We start from the raw sequence: 18,285 nt of genomic DNA on the forward strand, positions 1-18,285 counted from the left end.
TGTAGGAATTTGTCATTATTTGTTTCCAACATCTACCCAATATTTTACTTCTCCTACAAAACTTGTATGTTGGTAGACCCAGCCTTGTAGATCACACATCTTAGATCCTTTCCATGAGGACTGACAATAAAAGCTTAAGACACATAATTTTGAATTTGAAACATAATTTTGAAACATCCTGAATTATTTTGCTCCTAATAATACATGAGGAATTACTAATACCCCTAAACTTCAGAAAGTTTTATTAAATACCTTACATAGTTAAACTTAAGCAATGAATATTTTTGTCACTCTTGTGTTTTTACCAGTTTATCTTTATTCTAGTTTCTCTGTTCTTTTCTCAGCAGCATTGTTTATATCATAAGATACAGACACGTCATGACCTTTGACTCTCCAACCAGATAGTTGCATTTTGATCTGCCAATCAAACTCAAGGGTCTGCCCTGAAAGTTGAGGCGATTGATCACAGTTTGGACACTTGGGCAGTGTCAACTAATTTTAGTCTCCAAGGCTGGGATGATGTGAGTGGTGACTGGCAAGGCACTTGTCCAGGGCCCAGCGAGGGTTACGACTGTCCTTATGGTTAACAACTGCACAAATAGGAACAGGCTGAGTTTGTGAACCTAGTTTCAACAAATTATTTGAAGTATGAGACTATCTCCTATCTGTATTTATTATTCCAGCTCTTGGCATAACGAGGATGAAAAACTCTGTTTACTTTAAGCTTTTCCCATTAAAGGATCAGCGATGCTTTCACTTCCCCACTCTGTGTGTATATAACCAACCATATGTCTTGTCCAAGACACTGCCCAAACAGAACCCCCAAACAACCCTCCACTCCCCCCTCAACAGGAGGTCTGTACGAAGAGCACATCTCCCTGGCTTTCCTCTTTCTCCTCCACTAAATTTTGGGGCGATAGGGAAGGAATGAGTGAAACCCTACCTTGAAATTGGGATAAATACATTCAAAAACAAATGTAGGAAGTGAAAGTTTTAGAGCCTTGGCAAGTCTTTCCCCTCTCCTTGTGAAATGCTTCTTTTGTGAAGGAGCCCACGCAGGACTTTAGACAATACAATGGGAGTGTGTGTCCAGGAATCCTTGCAAAGGTTCTGGTTGGGAATGAAAAAGCCTGTTTGCTGCCTGTTAGTTGCCTTATCCATTGGACACCGGCAGCAGAGGATGACATGCAAAGAGATCTATTCAGGTTTTATTGCCCTTTTTGTTTGGCATGCTCCCACCTGACTGCTATTGAATTGGAAGCCAGAGAAATGTCGACATGTCAAGATTTTATTGGGTCCATAGCTGCCAGTAAAGCAGCTTCCCAGTTTTTCAGATTTTGTGCCTAGACTCTCAGTAGTTTAGTCATAACCCACAATTCTTTTCAGGGTCTCTAAGTGAGTGGTGTCACTGATGACAATGATGTCTCTTATTCAGTCTATTCTCATCTGAGACTGGCCGACTTTCATACCTGACAGAAGCAATGTGTAAATAAAATCAAGGTATTAAGAACACAAAAGAAGAATATTTTTTAAAGGTTTTATTTATTTATTTGAGAGAGAGAAAGAGAGAGAGCATGAGTAGGGGGAGGAGCAGAGGGAGAGGGAGAAGTAGGCTCACCACTAAGCAGGGAGCCCAACACGGGACTCAGTCCCAGGACCCTGGGATCATGACCTGAGCCGAAGACAGACGCTTAACGACTGAGCCACCCAGGTGCCCCCAAAAGAAGAATTTTGATGCTTCAAAACTTTTTTAGTTTTTAAATTTTTTAAAAAAGATTTATTTATTTGAGAGAGAGAGAGAGAGAGCGCGCGCGTACGGGGGAGGGGAGGAGCAGAGGGAAACAGTCTCAAGCAGACTTCCTGCTGAGTGTGGAACCCTATGTGGGCTTGATCTCACGACCCTAAGATCGTGAACTGAGCCAAAAACAAGAGTCAGACACTTAACTGACTGAGCCACCCAGGTGGCCCACTTCAGATTTTTTTTTTAAACAAATCAAATGTAATTGGTGACAATTTACTCATAGCAAATTTTTAGAAAATACAGCAAGATATCAAATAAAAAATTATCTTCTTCCCAGCTCCATTCTCCGCTAATAACACCTTAGAATTCATCCTGGCAGAGATTTTATTTTACGTATATAATCCTATATGTTCATAATTATAGACATACACATGTGCAGTCTATTCTTTAAAACAGAATTATAGTATCATGCATATTTGCTATTTTTTTAAAGATTTTATTTATTTATTTGACAACGAGAGAGGGAACACAAGTAGGGGGAGTGGGAGAAGCAGGCTCCCCGCTGAGCAGGGAGCCTGATGCAGGGCTGGATCCCAGGACCCTGGGATCATGACCTGAGCTGAAGGCAGACACTTAACGACTGAGCCACCCAGGTGCCCCAGCATATTTGCTATTTTTTACATAAATTTGTCATTAACATATATCCATGACACACAAAGCCTGTCACAGATAGATAAAAGCTCTTTGTCCAGTCTTTCAATTACAGTGCTATATAAATGTACATCTGAACGCGAGATGGAGATTTGGCACATTTTCTTATTCATTCACGAGCATTTCTTGAGTCCCTTGTATGTGCCAGGCAGGAATGAATTAGATTTTTCAGTCTGAGAGATTATCTATTCACTTTGTACTATGAAAGATAAGAATTTGACTTTCTAGTTACTACACACACACACACATACTCACACTTCTCCACACAACTCAAAATACTTATATAACTTTTGTTAAATCAGCATTCAAGTTTCCCCTTATTATTACCATGTGACTGTTACTTACAGCTGAACCACATGGTATAATTTGATTGCCTCTAATTTCTTTCCTCTGTGTTTAAGAGGGGATGTGGCCCCGGAGAGTAATAGCAGCAACTCTGGGCTAGGCTGCTAGCGTTCATAACCCATCTCCCCCATTTACTAACGAGGGTCATGATGGACAAGAATTTCAACCTCCGTGTTTCTTAACTTCTTCGTGAGAGTTCCTACTTCACATGAATTCTGTAAGGAGTAAGTGAGTTACTGTATATAAAATGCTTAGAATATTGCCTGGCAAACACTGGATATTATGTAAGTGTTTGTTATTCTCATCATTATAGTTTCCCAGGAAAGGACATAGGGAGGTAATTTTTTTAACCACTGTGTCTGTATTCTATGCCCTCACTTGATTAATAGTTTGCCTGTGTATAGACACTAGATTGAAAATAATTTTATTTCCCCTCAGAATTTGAAAGCATTTCTAATGTAACCAGTGAAACTTATCGTTCAACCTTGCCCTAGCTCTTGGTTGTCTCTGGAACCTTTGTGATTATCTGAACTACCTGATTTCTTTTTGGTAGGTCCCAGTTGTTGATGGTGTGCCAAGACCTGTCTGGGTTCCAGAGGGAAGGATCTCAATCAGCACCTGTAGTTTCACGCTGATTGGAGGCCAGACCCTCAGGTAGCGGCTTTTAAAATATGCAAATATATACAGTCCTGTGGGGATGCAATTGTAATCCTTGGTGGCCTCCAGACTGATCTAGAAGCGTCCTGTGGGCCTCAGCTGCAAAAATCTGGGCTCCACGCAAGTGTAGAAAGTTCTTTCTGGGAGGTACCAAGGGAGAGTGCAAAGATGGCATCCCTTGGCCTTCGTTCCCTGAGAGCATCTATGTATGCTATAGATGTGTGGCAAACCTGAGTCTGCTCCTCAGGCTGAAGCTCCGGGACAAGTAAATAGGTCTTTTTCACAGGCGTGTTTCAGTCTGCTGTGCAGTGTTTTGGCATGGTAACCATGCCAAAGAACTATCTTCGGCTAGTTTCAGGCCTGCGGAGCCCAGGAACACAAGCCCCTTGGCCACCAGAGCTAGGACAGTGAGAAGCATCCTCTGTGGGCTGTGCATGCCTGTTGGATTTAGCTGGGCATTGGGAGAGCACAGGGCTGGGGTGTGCCTGCTGGTTTTAGCGTGGGAACGGAAGGATGCAGGGGCAGGGCACACCCTGGCTAGGGGACAGCGCAGTGACCGTGCACACCCAGCAGTGCTAGCAAGGTAGGAGAGTGCAGAAATGGCACCCGCCAGCGCCTCCGTCCCTGGAGAGAGTCCTAACAGGCCCCTGCCCTCTGGCAAACACTTTAAATTAGCAAATGAATCTTCTTCACCTGCAGTCTAGGCACTTTTCAAACTGCTGCTTTTGCCTTGGGTTTAGAGCGAGTGAGTGTCCGCAGGAGCCCTGTGATAGCAGAACCTCAGTTCCCTACAGCTTTTTGGGTCTCCTGGAGACAAGCCCTCTCGGTTTTCAAAGCCAGATATTTTGGGGGGTTCACCTCTCCAGTACAGGTCCCAAGGGTTGGGGTGGCTGGTGTGGGGCATGAACCTCTCTCTCCTCAGGGAGAAGCTCCATATTTGGGAGATCCTTCCCGATTGTGGGTCACCATGGGGGACCGGGGCAGGTTTTTGGTGAGAACATATCTCTGTCTCTCCTTCCAGACTTGACGTGGTCCTTTTATCCTTTGTCATGGAGGGAGCTATTCAGCTAGTTTTCAGGACTTTTTCAGAGGGAACTGTTCCATATATAGCTATAGATTTGGTGTGTCCCTGGGAGGAGGTGAGTTTAGGATGGTCCTATGCTATCATCTTGAACTACCTCCTGAAAGCATTTCTCTATTGTCCCAGTGAGTAGAGTTTCTTTTCGTGAAGTCTGATGCTATTCCACGTCCCCTTTTTTGTATGTAAACTGATTCTTGTTTATTTTTGTCTGTTTAGTTTTGCTTTGTTTTGTTTCTTTGGTATTTTTTTAGTGTCTTTCCCAATATCTAGATGATACAATATTTCATGGTGATATGAGTGAATATATCTTTCTCATAATTGTTGAAGACACTTGACAGATCCTTTTAAATCTAGAGATCACATTCTTTATTTTGGAGCAGTTTTCTTAAATTTTTTTTTTTGAATATTTACTTTCCTCTAGTTTTTGTTTGAGCGTTCTTTCTGGAACTCCTATTGCTTACATATTGACCACCTTCTGAATAAAATGTCTCATTTTTGTATCTTTTGCTCCCTGTTTTCCATCTCTTTGTCTTTTTGTCTAATTTGGGGGTATTTCCTCAATTTTACTTTTTATCTCTTCTTTTGAAATCTTTATTTTGATATGTTTTACATTTCAGTGAGCTTATTCTTCTCTGAATGGTCCTCATCATTTTCCAGTAGCATGCTGTTGTTTCATGGCTGCACTAGTTTATCTTATTGACAAATATTAGTATTTAACAATGGTCTCAGCTCTGTCCATTGTTCTGTTTCCTCCAGTTCTGTTTGCTTTTGTTTGCTTAGAACTCTGTCTTCCAAGAGAGAGGCTTCTCCAGAGAGTAAGTTTCTGTCTTGCTGGACTAGGGAAAGGGCTTGGAGAAAAGACTCAGCTGAACCAATTATCCTGTTTTCCCTTCTGCCTCTGACCTTAGCTTCTGTAGAAACTTTGCCCCTCCAATTCCTGGGCCTGTCCCAGTTGAGTGGCATGAACTACTTGTGTCTTAATGGCTTCCTGCCCTGTAAGCATGTAGGTTTCGGAGTTCTCTACACTGTGAAATCCATTTTCGCTCTCCTTCAAATTTCTTTCTTCAATTTTTGTTGATGTCTTTGTTTGCTTTCATTTTCTCTGATATTTTCTTTCTTTCTTTGATATCTTCCCTGAGGGTTATACCTTATCTATCTATCATCTATTTATTTTTTGCTTTACTATCATTTTATTAGAATTTCAGAAGGGAGTAAAGATAAACATATGTGTTCAGTCTGTTATGTTTAACCTAAAGACTGTAATATTTTTCAAAAGACATTTTTTTTAAATTCAGGACATTTATTAGATGCCAACTATATGCAAAGCTTTTGGTTGGGAGCTGCTACTTAAAGTTTTAACACTTAAGATATATTTCAGGCTTCATTAAAACAAATCCCCCAAGTAGTTCTGCTAAGCAAATACATTAAATAAATAACTTTCTGGGGGACATGTTTGAATGAATGTTGAGTGCTTGAGAAGAGTATTAAACAGTATTAAGTTACAAAATTTTCATAAATCAGATTACTTTTCTTCCACCAGAGAGCTTTTTCCTTTTAGATTTCATGCTTGTAATTGTATGTGTATGTGTGCAAGTATGTGTATGTGTGTAAGCGTGTGAACGTGTATGTGTGTGAGTATGGATATTTCTATGTGAAACTGTGTATAAGTCTGTGAGCATATGTGAGTGTTTGTGTATGTATTTGTGTGACTGTGTGTGTATGTGTATATGCATGTGTGTGTGTTTATGGCACAGATAGAAAACTTTGCTGGTGATTCTAACAACAAGGTCCTTGTAATCCCTCCACACTCCTGTTTCTCTGCTTATGAACCTGGAATGACTATGTGTCTTGTAGATATCGAAATGCATCATAGTATAAAGCACTTGGAAATAGCTCTGGTAGACATAAAGTAAACTGCTGCCTATAAAACTGGGATTAATGAAACATTAGAAGCAAAGGTGTTTTCACTCGTGAGGCTTATGTTCCACTCAGGCAGGATTATTGGGTCTGGATTTGTTCTTGCTCCAGGAATTATACTGCTTTTCCATCTGAGAACCCAGTCGCCAGTTAAAAGAATTATGCTGATGAGCTACCGCGGGGTCGCCTTTGTTCTTTGCCCAGAGGGCCAGTGGCAAAAGGAAAGAAGAAGCTGGAAAGCAGCTCATCCTTCGTACTAAAGGCCCTCTAGGGAGAGCATTATAAAAATTAAATAAAAGCAGATAAATAAACTTCCATTAAAACTTTGCTGTGCAACATCAGGAGTGTTCACAGAACTAACCAGCTATCTAGTCTGCGTTCAGAGATATAAATAAAAGACTTCTGTCAACCTGATATCATAAGGTTTTAGATAGCAAATATGCCATCCTTCAGTCTGGAGTAAAGAAACACTTACTTCATTCAACAGTTAAGTGAGCTGCTATCTGGCGCTCATTATATCTGTGATTTACAAGGACTATGCAGGCCAGTGTTGCCCACGTCAGAGACCACCAATATGAAATGCGGCAAATGGGATTTTTATCTTTCAGCACGCCTTGGAGTTGTTGCACAAGATACACTTCTCGGTCTGCATATAATCAATCTAACGTAAACCATTATCTCTGCCCAAAAGACTAAGCTGAAAGCTCCTATGCTCAGGATCATACTTAAACCTGCCTGACGTTCACAGCTCCCTGGATTCCTCGCACAATCCTGGGCCGTGCAACATGCCTCGCAGAGACAGAGCTGCGCTGAATGTGAGAACAAAATGGACACTATCTCATGAGGAGTTTGTTGACAGGCTGGGGAGTGAACATTTCACCAAAAATCAAAGGGTGATTTGTTCCCAAGCTTTCAAATTAACTGGGAAATCCTGGCATATCAGGAGTGGGATTATTCTCAAAGTTCAAGCCCAAGGTTATTACTTTTTTTTCTTGCAATTAAAAAGATAAACATGGAGGCCTCACACTGTCTTTATTTGCTAGCAGTATTATTTAGAGATTCTGAAAGATAGTTGAATTCAAGTGTCTTCTAGAAAAAATAAGAGTGGTATGTTTTTGGCAACGGCCAGAATAGTGGGCAACTTACACTACCATTTTGGCTTTGTATATTTTTACATATTATTTTGCTTTTTAAAGTCCTTCTTAAAAAACTGCCTTCAGGGGCGCCTGGGTGGCTCAGTCCTTAAGTGTCTGCCTTCGGCTCAGGTCATGATCCCAGGACCCTGCGATCGAGCCCCGCATCGGGCTCCCCGCTCGACGGGAAGCCTGCTTCTCCCTCTCCCACTCCCCCTGCTTGTGTTCCCTCTCTCGCTGTCTCTCTCTCTCTGTCAAAATAAATAAATAAAATATTTAAAAAAAAAAACTGTCTTCAGGGTGAATGTTCAACACATACTCTCACCTTTAATTCTTAGTGCTCTTTTGTCCTTTGAATCACTGAGCTCATTTTCCCCTGAGGTAAGGAGCTTTGATAATTACACCAGCAATGTCCATTGGGTCTGAAGTTCCTAGCCCTCAACAGCACTCACTTTGTAATGAATGAATAAACATGTTCATTTCAACAATAAATGGCACCGTGAGGCCTGTGGTTCCAGAAGGCGTCTGGGAAGCCAGGCCACATATCAGATGCCCCCCCGCCAGGCAGTTAGCTTGTCCACAAACTGCTGGGACAGGACCTGTAGTCTCACAAATCCACTCTCATAAACACAAGAGAATCCAGAAAGGTGTGGATGTGGATAAAACTTGAAAAATCAAATTATTGAATGTTTTTGGAACTCAGTATATGCCTTGTTTTGAGAAAAATTGACACACATTTTTTAAGTCAATTTAGTTCATGTAAAATTGAAAGGAAGAGATTATTACCATAGTTTCTCTGTTTTATATACAGCATCTGGGTTAATGTTGATACTATAAGCATTAGGAAAAGGATTGCTTTAAAGAAAGAAAAGGGAGTAGATGAAATATATCAAGTTCCTACAGATATCTGGAATGTTATACCAAAGAATTCAACATAATTGAGATAATCAAATTGTCCAAGTAAAACACTTAACACCTGTGAAGACATACTTTTCATTTTTCTAATAATCTGAAAAAAGTAATTTTTCAAATAACCTTTGGCAATTCTGTGTCAACCCCATTGTCTCTGGGGCATAATAATAAGAAGAGACTTTATAGTTTGGACAAGTCCTCTTTGGCATTTGTTTTCCATAGCCTTGAAGAGTCTTCACTGACCATTCTGAATAAGTAAAAATGCCACAATATTTATCCCCAAATAGTTAAATGGGTTCAGGCCAGCTTCTATTTTGGGAAATTGCACATTGCCAACATAAAGAATTCCCCACATCATTTCTGTTATAAAGCTATTCATTTCCTGCCCTGTGGTGGAACTCTGCTTGCTTGCTTGCTTTTTTTTTTTTTTAACCCATAAAACTGGCTGTCTTATAGTGAGGAAGAAGAGGTAGTTATTTTATTATTTAGATGCCATTTTTTTCAGACAGTAAGCTGCCAAATCCATTTGAATATTTTCCAAGAACCAACATTCTTAAACTTACCTTTTAGCTGTCTAGGAGATATCCCAGAAACCTCATTTATTGGTTACAATAAAACTCATGGCTTTGACATAATTCTTTTCCTATAAAAATAAAGGTATGTGGTAAAGCAAGACATACTGGGAACAGCAAATACGTAGATCAAAAGCTCACAGAAACGTCTCCTTCCCTTTCCACCCCATTATAGGTATCAGCAATGCCAGCATTTGCTAGAAAACCATCATGGCAGGGATGCTTAATGGGACCAACTTGACTGTGACAATTGCAATTCAGTTTTGGTTATTGAAGTCCCAGTGCATATTGTGCTGATAGAGATAAGAATGAACAATAATTTCTGCTCCAGCCCCAATGAAGACCAGCCACTATGTAGCTGTGTACTCCTTTGACTGTGAAAACACAGTGGCCAGCCTGATGGAAACAAGCAGGGAACATCCAACTGAGGCAAAAGGCAGGCAGCTTTTGTCCTGGGTTCAGTACTTGCAAACCTGTCTGCAGTGCTAAACCTGTTCCCAGCATTTCTGAGGCCCCAGCAAGACAACAAATAAAGGACCATATACCATGTATCTAAATATTTAAAATATGTAAAGCTAATAAACCAGTGCATAATATATTCTTTCTATCTTAAGTATACCACCATGGTGACATGAAGGTCTTAGACTTTGTAGAATTAATTCGTACTATAATGTAAATGGCAGATTTGAGCAAGTAGCTTTTAATGGGAAGGGGTGGGGTTGTATCACAAACTCTCAGTGAAAGATGCAGATAGGAGACATGGATAAGCTGAGACAAATATAATATGTTGTCCCTTTGTCAACTGTTAGTTTCACTGTGCCACTTAAAATAAAAATGGCAGACATGGAAAGACCTCTATGGATCTTTTTCCAGAGGTCTCTCTTGGACCATGATTTACATTAGGCCCATAGATAGGTTTTATATTTGACTGCCTTGGTCCTAGTCTTTCTTTTTTTTTTTTATTGTATTATGTTATGTTAATCACCATACATTACATCATTAGTTTTTGATGTAGTGTTCCATGATTCATTGTTTGCATATAACACCCAGTGCTCCATGCACCACGTGCCCTCCTTAATACCCATCACCAGGCTAACCCATCCCCCACCACCCTCCCCTCTAGAACCCTCAGTTTGTTTCTCAGAGTCTATAGTCTCTCATGTTCATCTCTCCCTCCAATTCCCCCCCTTCATTTCTCCCTTCCTACTATCTTCTTTTTTTTTTTTTTAACATGTAATGTGCTATTTGTTTCAGAGGTACAAGTCTGTGATTCAACAGTCTTACACAATTCACAGTGCTCACCATAGCACATACCCTCCCCAATGTCTATCACCCAGCCACCCCATCCCTCCCACCCCCTACCACTCCAGCAACCTTCAGTTTGTTTCCTGAGATTAAGAATTCCTCATATCAGTGAGATCATATGATACATGTCTTTCTCTGATTGACTTATTTCGCTCAGCATAATACCCTCCAGTTGCATCCATGTCATTGGAAATGGCAAGATTTCATTCCTTTTGATGGCTGCATAATATTCCATTGTGTATATATACCACCTCTTCTTTATCCATTCATCTGTCGATGGACGTCTTGGCTCTTTCCATAATTTGGCTATTGTGGACATTGCTGCTATAAACATCAGGGTGCACGTACCCCTTCGGATCACTACCTTTGTACCTTTGGGGTAAATACCTAGTAGTGCAATTGCTGGGTCATAGGGCAGCTCTACTTTCAAATTTTTGAGGAACCTCCATACTGTTTTCCAGAGAGGCTGCACCAGCTTGCATTCCCACCAACAGTGTAGGAGGGTTCCCCTTTCTCCACATCCCCGCCAATATCTGTCGTTTCCTGACTTGTTAATTTTAGCCATTCCGACTGGTTTTGATTTGGATTTCCCTGATGCCGAGCGATGTTGAGCACTTTTTCATGCGTCTATTGGCCATGTGGATGTCTTCTTTGGAAAAATGTCTGTTCATGTCTTCTGCCCATTTTTTGATTGGATCATTTGTTCTTTGGGTGTTGAGTTTGATAAGTTCTTTATAGATTTTGGATACTAGCCCTTTATCTGGTATGTCATTTGCAAATACCTTCTCCCATTCTGTCGGTTGTCTTTTGGTTTTGTTGACTGTTTCTTCCTAGTCTTTCTTTCCATTCACCTCTTTTACTGCTTCCCTCAGGGTAGTTGGGTCCAGGCAAATTAGTCAGCTCCTACCTCACCAAGCCCATGCTGTCCCTTTCACTGCCTGGAGTTCTTCCCTACCCCTGGCTTCGCTAGATCAAATCTTCCAACTTTCCCCCTGTGCTCGCTTCAGCAGCACATATACTTCCAACGTTCCGCCTGCCTATCCTCCCTTCTACAGTTTAAGTAGAAAGAGAAAAAACTTCCTCTTCTTTCAAGCTTTTCTTAATCAGCCCAGAATTGAATTCTTTGGATCACCAGCTACTTTTTATTTCTCTATACTGCCTTATCCTGTTGGTCTTTGTGTACTTGTTTTAAATCCTTATTAGACCAAGTGCTCCCAGCAGTGGGTACCTTGGTACTGTCATCTTCATATGCCCTATATCAACTTCCACAGTGCCAGGACATATTAATGTGCAAAGAAGATGTTTTAAAATGAGATGAATAAATAGTGAAAGTTGGTGTTTGCGCTCAAGAACTTTATCTTCTAGTTGAGGAGAAAATGCTAAACCACAAGGCAGTATGGAATTAAATCTTTGCTTCATCATCATTACTGTTGTCCTGTGTGACCAAAATTAAGTGTTAGTGTCTATGCTTGGGATTTGGGAAGAAGATCTTTGAAGGCAGCCTAGATGGGAAAGGCTTCATGGAGGAGTCAGGACGTGAACTTCACCTTGCAGGATAGAACATGGCATGTAGTAAAAATACTAGCATCTAACATTTTTTGAAAACATATTTTGTGCCAGGCCCTGCCTGTATCAAGTTCTTAACATGTCTAACTTCATTTAATTCTCATAATATTCCTCTATGGCAACTATTTTTATCCCCTTTTAATTACTGAGGAAACAGAGGTTTTAGCCATGGAGTCATTGACTATCGCAAGATTGGGGCAGAGATGAAATTTGAACCACTATTCCATTTTCAGGAGTAAGGGCTGATAAAGAGAAGGACAGCAGCAGTTTGCTGAGTGAATAAGTAATCAAACAATAGCTAAAGGGAAGTTGAGGCAGGGGTAGGGCATTCCAGTCAAGAGCAACATGAGGTTATGAGAAGACTGGCTTTCAAGTTGCAATAGGTTTACAGTGGGAAGATGAGAGAGAGAAAATGCTCCCCTTAGCTGCTTGAGTAGGATCATTTACACCATACATGGGGTAAATCCCAAAGTCGCTCTTCTAGAGCTGGACCTAATGTCTCAGGTCAGGACAAAGAATGGCTTCTACATAGACAGCCAGTCTCCTTTGCTCTTGAAAGTTCCAGCAAGGGGATGTGATGGTTGTTGCTTGCAATCTCTAGAGCTTTCAAAAGAAATGTATGTGTCACCTCCAAAGGACAGAAGCCACTCGGCAGGGGGAAAAGACATAAGATCTCATGTGATGCAGATTCTTTTTTATAAAAAACAGTACTTTAGCAATCTTAAAGTCATAGATGTAAAAATTTTTATATAAAAAAGGGACAAATTGAGTTTTATTCTCTCTCTGTAGTAGCACCTCCCCTCTTCCCTTGCTTGAATCATAATATAGCTGTGTATTTTCCACAGAAGTGGGTCAAAAACTATTAAGGACTATTTCCTCTTGATGCATTTTAGCCTTATCCTGAGGGGTTTTTGCAGTTTGTGAGTGTGGAAACTGTACACATACACTCACAAACCCACATTTGACCTTTCTCTGTATTTTATAAAAGTCTCGCTCAGGACAATCTTGTCAAGAAAATTACCATATTAAACTCCCACCCCTCATCTTTCACTGCTCCTCTTATCCATTTCCATTCATATTTTAAAGGTAAGGAAGTGAAGCAATAAAATAAACTCCCAAGAATTTCCCATTGACTTTGAAGTGGGGCAGACCTAAGTTTAAATCTTACCTCTGCCCCTCCTAGTGCTGAGATCATGGGAAACTTTCTGAACATTAGTTTTCTTACTTGCTACATGGGGCTGTTGTGAAGAATATTTACGAAAATGTATAGAAAAGCCTGCAGATGCATATGCCCTGCATAGAAAAGGTACTTAATGAATGATGGTCCGTTATTATAAGGAAGTTAGGGGCCAAATTGCATTTAGACCTCAACACCTCCACCATATGCAGGCTCCAGCTAACCCCACAAGGCTTGTTTTCCTAAACAAAGTGAAATCTTGGGGGAAATGGGTTAATGACAAGTCTTCAGCAGTCCTGCAGCGTTAAAATTTCTTTCTTCCTATATCTTTTTCCATTTTGTCCTTGACAAGTGCCACCTCCCAAGTGATGAGTAGGTAACACATGATCTATGAAAGAGCAGACTCTCCATTTCTCTCACCACTACATTTCTCTGGAGGAGTTGAGAAAAATTTGGTGTTTTCAGAAAGGGTAATTAATATTGAGACATAACCACTGCTTCAGTCACCTGCATATCAATCAACTTTGGTAAGGCCAGAGTTCAATTAATTGATGACACCCTGGAGACACCCAAAGCCGTTAACAAGTCTCTAGAACGTCATGAGTAAACAAGCTGCAAGATCTGATCTCCCATAAATTCTCATTGCGGGGTTCCATCTCCTAATTCATCCTTCTATGCCAAAGACCCCTCTGTTAATAAATACTTTGCAAGAAGATAGCATAGAAGCTAAATATTGAAAGGTCACAGCATGTCAAAATGAAACAGGAGGACATAGTACTTTTCATCAATGACCATCGGCAGATGACATTTTGTTTTAAATCCTATAACACAATTCATTTTTAAGAGAAAGCCTGTCTTATTGGGGAAGTTGCCTCAAGTAACACCCTTCTCACCTACATGCACTGTAGTGTGTCAGCAAGTTAGTGTTTATGTCCTCCAATGGGATTTGCTGGAAAGTTGTGCCAAAAGGAGCCATGGCTCTGTATGACAGCCTCAGGTGGAGAGAAGTTGTCCAGAGGCTAAGAGAGATGCTGGGTAATTAAACAGGGAGGCCATTAGACCACAGTGACTCCAATACTTGATAGCCTACGTAAGCAAACTGAAACCTAAGCCAAAGTCAGTGCACAGAATCCGAGCAAATGAAACTTAAAAACAACCAATCACAAAGCACCAACTAGGCATTCCCACATAGGGCAAGTGCTCAAACTCTGCTGACTCAACTGTCTATGCTTTCCTTCTGGCATCTTCTCTATAAAAATCTTGCCCCAAGCTCCTGTAGGAGGAGCACTCCTCACTACTCCTGGTTTAGCGGCTGCCTGATTTGAATGGATTGTTTGTTCAAACTCCTCAAAGTTGTAACGTGTCTCAGTTTATCTTTCAGCAGCTCATTTATGCCACTTGGGGAGGGGAGGAAAACTGGGCAAACCAATACTGTTCTCTGGCCCTTGACTCAGAAGCCGAATCTAAAGCACCTTGGCTGGGACCCTCTTTTCAACAGTCTCTCTGGGAACCTCCAAGGGTTCTAGAGGTGATGCTCTTTTTAGGACAGGAAAGAATAAAAATGATAGTCATACCTGATAGAGAAATTGAAGGTGGAAATTATGGGGGAAGAGGACTTATTATCCAGGGCCAAGTTCCGATTTGCTTCTTTCTTTTCCATCATACAGTTGACCTTTGAACAATGCAGAGGTTAGGGGCACTAACCCCCATGCAGTCAAAAATCCACATCTAACTTCTAACCCCCCAAAAACTTAACTGCCAATAGCCTACTATTGACCAGAAGCCTTAACAATAATGTAAACAGTTGATTAACACTTACTTTGTATGTTACATGTACTATAGACTCTGTTCTTATAATAAAGTAAGCTACAGAAAAGGAGAAGTCATTAATAAAATCATAAGAGAAAATTCATTTACAGTACTGTCCTGTACGTATAAAGTGAAATCTGCATGGGTGTGGTGCCACGTGGTTCAAACCCATGCTGTTCAAGTGTCAGCTGTACTGACCAGCTTCTCCAGGTAGTAGCTTCCAGGAGACCCCCCAAGGTGACCACATACACTGGAAGGGATCATCACCATTTCTGTCTCCGGAGGGAAAACTGGGGAACTTTCTTGTTCATCCCTCTCCTTTTTCAACCTGCAGCAAAGCTTTCAACCTACTGCTTTTCCAGTCTCATAAATATGTTGTTTATTGGCCCATGTGATGTTTGCCTGTCTGACCCTCACCTATGACGTAAGTCCCTTGAGGTTAGGGTTAATGTCTTTTCTAGTCTGGATTTAACCAAGCACTCAGAGCCATAAGTGGGGGCTTACTATCAGTTTGTCTTGCAGCTCTTTCATGGTTTCCTTCTAGGTAACATATTTTACTCTCCAACTTGTATTTTAATTCTGTGCCTGGTTTTAGGAGAGAATACTCTCCATAGAGTGATCTGGTCTCTCATCAGCTTTTGGAAGCACACTGTCATGTAAACAAAATCAATTTTTCTAATCCCCAATAAAGTAAACTCGAGCACAAAAAAGTTCAATGTGCTTCAGCTTACACTGAAATATATAAATACTTCTGCGTCTCATAAGAAACAACACTAGGCATATTGTAAGCCATTTGGCTTTGGCATCATTCATTTTAGTGTTAGTGTTTCATTTAGAGGCAGATTCCTGAAAGATAGAACCATGACAAGACACCTTTTATAAATCAAAGCCCTGAAGTCACAAAACTATGGAGTTGTGATATCCAAGAAGAGGTCAACGGGGAAGGCTGAGCCATATGCTGACTTTAATAACATAACAAGGGTATCTCAGGCTTCCAGCCCATGTTCCTCTCCTGGGTGCTCCCTGAAAAGTGCTTTAGGACTTGGGTGAGACCCATTAATTTCATTTGTCATCTTTAGAATATGCATTTTGTGAGTTTAACTGAAAAAATAATTCTTCCATTTTTTCTTAGAAATGATGAAAATGTTTAATGTAACCAGATTCATCTCACATAACAACTACCAGTTAACCTTTTACTAAAACAATTTTTGAAAGGTCATGCCACTTTTTATTTTTCAGTCAATTTTTTTTTCTCAGTGTAACAACTCTTTCACTCCAAAGCCCACTAAATAAACATTGTTAGAAGAAGTCATGTATTGACATTATGATTTCAGCAAAGACTCATTCACCGATTTGCTTGACAACAGCAGTTTCTAATAAGAGGATATATCATATGGAACAAATTTGAATTGTGTGCCCTGAGTGGATGAACCCAAAATATTTTTCTTTGTGAACATACATCAAATGAGAGGGACAAAAAGGTAGTATCTTCTATGATTCTCCCATCCATGGTGCATGTGAGCTATTTCCGTGTTTTTCAAAGCCTTCTTATGCTCAGTATTTATTTTGTTCTAAAATGTGTTTCTGTTCTGTAACTTCTTTTAGTGCGGTGTGGTAGTTTGTTGCATCCAACTCCTTCCAACTTCCTTTTGCCCACACCTTTAGGTTGTCTCCTTCACTTGCAAATCATCTGTGCATTGGGCCCTTTTGGCTGCTCTTTGTAACACTGAGACCATCATGTAAAGAAAGAAACTCAGGCTAGCTTCCTGGAGAATGAGAGACCCATGAGGCCGAGATGAGCCATCCTAGTTGAGAAGTTCTAGACCAGTGATCCCCAAAATATGGTCCCCAGACTAACAGCAACAGCATCACCTGAGAACCTGTTATAAATGCAAATTCTGCAACTTCACCCCAGTCCTACTGAGTTGGAAACTCTGAATGTGAGGCTCAGCAGTCTGTGCTTTAATGTCCTGTCTAGGTTATCTAAATGCATACTCAAGTTTGAGAACCATCCTCTAGACCAACAAGCCTGCCAACTGCCAAACACATGAGTGAGGCTATACTAGACCAGGGGTAAGCAAGGAACACAGCCTCACCCATTTGATCACATGTTGTACATGGCTGCTTTTACACTGCAGCAGTGGACTGAGTAGTTGTGATGGAGAAAACATGGCTTGCAAAGCCTATGAATTCACATCTGGCCCTATATAGAAAAAGTTTGCCCACCACTGTTCTAGACCAACAAGTTCCAGCCAAGTCAATAGTTAACAACAGGGATCAGCCAGCCAACCTAGTCTGGACCGAAAACATAGCCCAGTTAACCCACAGAATCATGAGAAACACTAAGTGTTATTTTACGCCAGTGAAGTTTGGAACGTTTTTGTCTTCATTAAAATGTGTAAGATACCAATGAGTGCAAAAAACATCACCTATCTGAAAGTCGAGAGCTGACTCTCACCACCTTCCAGAAAATGATGGTCTTGCACTTAGCCTCCAGCCTTCCCACCTACAATCAAGCTTTCTCTTTTTCCTTTGGCAAGTACAATAAATCTTCATTACATTACATTTATGATCAAACAGTATTTATTTGCTTGTAAATTATTGTTATTTATAGAAACGTTTCATCATTAATTTGATATATTTTACTATCTGCAAAAATCCTTTGGTATCTTGCACTGGGATGGAGCGTGTCATTTTTCCCATTAAAATTAATGGAAATATTTTTATAATTTAATGACTTTTCACTTAGGGTTTGCAGAAATGAATAAAGTTATTAAAAATATCACTCTACAAAGAAACATAAGATGTTAGTGGCTATGTTTGTGCAGTGGGATCATGTACACTTTTATTTTGGGTATGTTTGTACTTTTCGAATCTTCCCATTTAAAAAATAATGAATACATATCATTTTAAACCAGGACCACCCCCTGTTCTAAACAACAGATATTACTCATTTGTGTTATTTTCTTTTTTTTAACTTAGGCTAAGTTGTGTCATGTGTTCCAAAATATTACATATACAATTCTACATGATTAATACCTCTGGGTTTTACCTTTAGCACTTTATTAGTTACTGAGAATGGGATAAAGCCTATCTTGAGACATATAATAGACAATCCCAAGTTAATTTCACCAGAAAGGACTGCCTCTTTGATTTGGCAACTATATATGGAAGTGAATGAGACCCCACGCTAGGGAGAAATTGAAAAGGAAATATATTCTTTGGTTGGTAGTGTTCTTCAGCTTCTGTGAAAATGGAAAAGGAAGAAATGGGTTTTAATGAGGATAGGAGGGTCATAGCAAAGTACATTTGGTGGGGGAGGGAAGGGCAGGTTCAAGAGCATTGCTGAAGTAGGGGTA

General features: G+C 40.3%; 1 long non-coding RNA gene across 1 annotated transcript in view; it reads left to right on the forward strand.

Annotated features, from left to right (window-relative positions):
- The window catches only part of LOC113926246, a 74,100-nt gene that overhangs the window by 22,225 nt on the left and 33,590 nt on the right, over positions 1 to 18,285 (forward strand). The gene's annotated exons all lie outside the window — the stretch shown is intronic.

The sequence above is a fragment of the Zalophus californianus genome, chromosome 7, assembly GCF_009762305.2.
Source record: "Zalophus californianus isolate mZalCal1 chromosome 7, mZalCal1.pri.v2, whole genome shotgun sequence".
NCBI classification, from domain to species: Eukaryota; Metazoa; Chordata; class Mammalia; order Carnivora; family Otariidae; genus Zalophus; species Zalophus californianus.